At 41.3% G+C, this 5713-nt stretch overlaps 1 long non-coding RNA gene across 2 annotated transcripts; it reads left to right on the top strand.

The window, feature by feature from the left end:
• The first annotated feature begins 1080 nt into the window (after positions 1-1080).
• Positions 1081-3051, top strand: LOC135249473 (uncharacterized). Of its 2 annotated transcripts, none has more exons than XR_010328692.1 (3): positions 1081-1317; positions 2226-2349; positions 2472-3051. It is a non-coding gene; the product is annotated as an uncharacterized LOC135249473 (long non-coding RNA). The 2 variants fall into 2 exon arrangements; XR_010328693.1 differs by having other exon boundaries at positions 2229-2349.
• Positions 3052-5713: the final 2662 nt, after the last annotated feature.

Genomic DNA, 5713 nt, shown 5'->3' on the forward strand with positions numbered 1-5713 from the left:
CAAAACCCTTTGCTGGTTTCCATGGCAACGCTCCACCCCCATACCCCCGCCCCCCCGCCCAGTCCCCCAGCAGTTTGACCCCCCGTGTTCCGCAAACATAAACAAAGCAAGTCTTGCAGATAATTGCAAGCCGCCCCACTTCCCTGGAGCTGGTGGAGGGGGGTGGGGGGCGGGGGGGCGCGATAATGGAGAACCGCCAAGGCCAAGGGTGTGTGTGTGTGTGTGTGTGTGTGTGTGTGGCTGGTGCATGTCATGTGTGTGTTTGTTTGTCATGCATTGTGTGTTGCTGTGGATGTGTGTGGGGCGGGGAGTTGGGGGGGGGGCGGGGGTAAAACAGGTCAAGTGCAGCATGGCCGCTATCTCTTGGGCAACCGGTCCCGCCCCACCCCTCTAAATGTACATATAAATATAAATGCTTTGGTATGGGTATGGGAATCAGTTTTGGAGGCTTGGAAGAGCTTGTCTCAGCTGTCCCTCCTGCCCTGTCCGTGAAGCCCTACCCCCCTGCCTTCACCTCCCTCAACCCCCCAGCATCACACGTGAGTCATGCCCCCACAGTCCCCCTAACCTGCCCCCCCACAATGGAGTTACAGCTTACAGCTCTGCCAGCCAGCAGCTGACCTCCAACCGTCCACATCAGGCGTGGGTTTGGGCCACTGAGAACCGAGAGGGCGTGAGTGACCAACGCTGGCTTTTTTTTTGCAAAGCAATTGCTTTATTAACCTTTTTAAAAACACGTTTATTTTTATTATGAAACATGCAAGAACAGAAAACAGCCAGCTTATTAGTCTCCCTGCGAATCTCACACAATGAAAACGCTGTGAATAATGTCAGGTCATCTGTGCCAGGCTGCTTTTGCGATTGGTTCAAAGCCGTTTTTTTTTTTGTTTTTGTTTTTTTTGGAAGAGGTGTAATTCTGTGTTACATTCCGTCCAAGCTCCTGTGTTCCACAGGTCTCAGAAATGCTGGAGTTTATTGGAAGCAGCTGTTCAGGGTTCAGGCCTGGGTAGGCCACAGTGGATTGGCAGTTATAAAATTAGTAATTGGTAATAATTGAATCAGTCTAGTCTGCTTCATCTCCTCCTGAATTTGCTCTCTCATTCACCTGAAACAGGTATTATAGGACAGGAGGCGTACCAGTCATCCTTAAGAATGCCCTTGTGTTTTGTTGGACTGTATTCTCTGGTATGTTTTTGTTTATTATGTCCCAGGGGTTCAGCTCAATCGCCACTTGTGAGGGGAATTATTTTTTCAGGTTTCCCCTAAATGGCATTTTCCGAGGCTTTTTGCTTCCCTCTGCAACGTTTTCTTTGTGAGGTACGACGCGACAAACCATGTGTTTTTTCGAGTTTAGTTTTCATCATTAATTTGACAGTTTCGCCCATGTCAGGTGCTGCTGCTGCTATAGATTTAATTAGACTGGCTATCTCTGTTTTTTGCGCGTTCCGGGGATTAAGTGGCGTCTCTATTTTGTGTCGTTTTTAATGATCTGTTTATTTTCTGTTTTCAATTTTCAATGTTTAATGTCCTACCCACAGAGTCTTGACTGTTTAAACTGTTTAATAGTGGAAAATATACGTTTACTTCGGTTTGTTACAATGTGTAAATTAAAGTATTTCACGTAAACGACAACTTTCTTTAACTGCGTATTCAGACGGTAAAGGAGTAAGTTTCTTATAGGAAAAAAAATCCTTCCAATTTCCTCCTATTACCGGTTCAGACTGCGCAGTGGAGCCGTTGATGCTCTGATAACGCCTTCTGCATCTTTTTGCCTGGAGAAACTAGAGGTTTTAAAGTTTTTAAGACGCCGTCTTGTAAACCTTCGTCGCCCTTGGCAACTCAATCAAGCTGGATGGCGCGGAGCCATTCCGCAACTCCGGTGATCGGCTCAGCAGCGCCACCCTGCTGCAGAATTTGTTGCGTTTTTGTGCTTCGTTTAGTTTTTTCTAAAATATTAATTTTTATTTTTTTCTAAGCTGTATTGATTCAAGAAATGGGAAAGTCTAAAAAGCTATCGGAATTTAAATGACCTCTGCATAAAGATGATATCCAGATTCAAAAGAGTATTCTACAGGTATGCGAGTAGGCCTACATCTAGTCGTATCTATAGAAGAAATACCGAGGTTAATATGCTTATTATAACAGTAGTAAGGTGTGACTGATTGTCTGAGCATTTTTTATCTTTAGAAATTTAGGGATTCAACTAAATCTGCAAATTTCTTCAGCAGGGGTTTTCTTTTTTACCATTCCCATCTCACACATACTGACCTTTAAAAATGGAGAGAGAGAGGAGCTAGAATAGTGGCACCTATTTCCACCGCTACAGACATTTGCGTGGACTTTCCACAGGTAAGACTTCTGAACCCTCCTCCCCCACCACCACATGCACATACTTGTGCAGGTATGCACCACACATACACACCTGAACATAAAGTTTTTAGGCCTTTTTTTTTTTTTTTTTTTTGACCAAGTGTTCTGGGTAAAAGGGGTAGCATTTAAAGATGGAGAGGAGGAGAAATGTCGGAATGGGAGAGGAGGACGGATAAAGAGGAGAGAATAAGCAGCCAGATGATGCCCTGCCCCCCAGGCAAGGAGGGTGCATGGGTGGGTGCCTGCCCCCCTCCCTTCCCCCCCCCCCCTTCATCCTGTACACGTGAGACCATTTGTTCCATTACCAAACCCCCCCCCCCCCCGTCCTCACAGCTCAAACAACTGCACGCGCTCAGTGCACACATGGAGGCCCGGCACCACTCTGCTCATCCAGACGCTCTAACCAGCCCTGCTCAGGCTGCCATATGGTTGGCAGAAGCCTGTAGATTTAGCAGCACATCTGCTTATGCATTACTGCCTTCCTGCAGGCCTGGGGGGCTTCAGGTGGGGGGGGGGGGGGGGGTTGGAGGAATAATAAAAAAAATAATTATTGCAATAATTTGTGCAGCGAGCATCAGAACTGAATGATGGACACTATGGTTGAGAGAGAAAACTACAGTGCTATTCATGCAACAGGCTTCTGCATAGGATAATAAGAGCTGCTGTGTCACTAGCAAGATTTTAACCAGCCACGTTTTGGGCCCCTTTGACTGCTTGTACACACAAAATCGGGGGAAAGTATGAAGCAAAATGAAGCGTTTGAATCCAACCCTTAATTAGAAGATGGAAAAGTCAAAAACGGAGAAAAATATCATGCACATAAAGTAAGTTATAGCAAGGCTGCATATTGTAACTGAATAATTGCAGGCTGTTGGCAAATTAATTTAGCTGATTGCTAATTGTTCTTCTACTCCACCCTCCCCCAATAATAGATGTTTCCTCCATATTTCTCAGGTATCTCTAGCACCTTATATTTTAGTTTTTCATAGACTGCAGCCTCACCAATTTACCAATTCTGAACAGAGAGACTGAAGCATCCTCTCTCAGAATGACCATTTTCCGAATATGACACTGTATATGACTGTTCAAACAGGAGAAGGAAAGCAAAGACTCTTTCCATCAACCTGTGTTCACTGGTGCAATACGGTGCATGTAGCAATATGTCGGATATCCATACTGTACATACAGCTTCCGGCAACATGCATGTCTCAGTCTCTTCTGTTCAGTCCTTCCGATCATTGTGCATTCATTTTGCTATTTCCTCTTTTAAAATCCTTCTTTATGAAGAAATTGATGACAAATAGAACAGATTTATTTTTGTGTAAACGAATGTATAGCTAAATATTATGATGGTGACGATGATAATGATTATTGTTATTATTATTTTTAGTAGTAGTAGTAGTACTGCTACTATTAAATATTTGCTCACTCCAGTTGTTTAATAGCTCTTATTACCATTAATGTCATATGCATGTTCTTCTTCAGTACATGTTTTTAATTTACAAGTGGAGTAATGTCTTTTAAACATAATTAAGCTCAAAGTTTAATGGTAATGAAGATATCCAAATCACATCAAATAATTCTAAAAGAAATAGCCCAATTGCCTTCAGAATTTTTTATAGATCTAAAACAAATATTTTTCAATAAACAAGCAGGAAAACAGTAGTGTTTTCAACCAAAATGCATATAAGCACGTAACATAAGATGGTTCAGTCCTAATGGTTATTTAGATTGATGTGTTTGGGTACTTGCTGAACAGTAATTGAAAAGTAAATATATTTTTTCAGTGAATGTACCTATTCATTTTCTGTTGAGATAAATATTAGCTACGGACCATGAACACAGCCTGCTCTTAGTATTGATTCCACTAAATGCAGCTTAATTATATTATATACTGTATTGCAGTTGTCAGTATTCTGTCAGAATTGAAATCCTAGTTTTATTCAGCACTACTACTTTGTCTTATTTACAATACATATCAGACAATATAAACTCAAATAGAATTTATGAACTTGCACTGTAACTCCAACAGTTAATACTCAAAATGATTTGATTCATCTTAATTCTAGGACCCTTCATTAATGTAGAATTTGTCTGCTGTCGTCTTTATTGTCGCAGTATGAAAAATGGTTCAATAAGTCACAAATCAGCATAATTAAAGCTTTTTAATAATTACTTCAAGTCAGGTCTAGAGGTACTTGTACTATAGTCCCTTTCTTACTAACAAAAAAATACTGGTCAGAAATTCACTGATAATATTTTGTCCTATACTTACAATACAGTTCATGTTTTACATTATTTTGATACTTTGGTCTTCCTTTGTCATATGCTACCATGTAAAGTGAGCCCTATAAAAATATGATTTTGTTGGAACATCATTTCTGAGAGAAGAACCACACTGTTAAAAATGTGTGCAGAATAAATATGCAATTCATAATGTGAGTGAGGAGGTGTCTAATTATTGGTATGGCACAGAAAGACGAGTAGACGATAAAGCTTCAAGCGAAAATTATCCTGAAGATGAAACGAGAAGTAACACCACGCGAAGGCATACTTCTGATTAATAGTTTTCCCCGCCTCCCCCGCTCTAACCCCCAACCAGGCAAAAAAAAAAATAATAATTTAATAACTAACAGAGCCAAACGTTATGTGCTAAAACCCCTGTGTTGCTTGGCGCTTTCCCCACGATATAAAAATAAATCAAGCTGGTTTTCCAAATGTTATCGCTCGCGCCGCGCTGCCGCGGCTCTTCGCTGCACAGATTGTGCCCGCTGAAGAATATCCGAGGCGGAGCTCCAGTTATTTGCATGTATATTAAACCCATTTGCACCAGCTTATTAACACGTACACCTTCAACTCCTCCGGGTGCCAAGGCTCACTACCCTGCGCCGTCCCCAGAATGCGAAGCTTGGAGGAAAACAATGTATTATTGATATTATCTTAAGTTTAAAACTTTTTTTTTTCGCTTAATTTGCAACTTCCTCTCACCTGCACTCCAGAAACGGAACGACGTCTATTTATCTTACAGTATTTCGCAGATGACGTTATTGTGGTGAAGTTCTACTGCTCACTACTAACAACTTTTTGATTGGTCGTTAAATGTGAATGAAACCGAAATTCAACTCATTGTGTAGTTAATAACGTTAATTACGTTATTTACTAACGTTTTTCTGACTGAATCTATCAGATGCACTATGCCCATCACTGTCAGTTTTAGATAAATGTATGCCAGTCGATACTATCGACTGTTGCAGATGCCTTAAAAAAAAAAAAAGTCCAGAAGTTTCTGGTATGAAATCCAGAACTTGTGCCACTGCACCACACAGCTGCCTTTACATATTTT

Source organism: Anguilla rostrata, chromosome 2 (assembly GCF_018555375.3).
Source record: "Anguilla rostrata isolate EN2019 chromosome 2, ASM1855537v3, whole genome shotgun sequence".
In the NCBI taxonomy this organism is placed as follows: domain Eukaryota; kingdom Metazoa; phylum Chordata; class Actinopteri; order Anguilliformes; family Anguillidae; genus Anguilla; species Anguilla rostrata.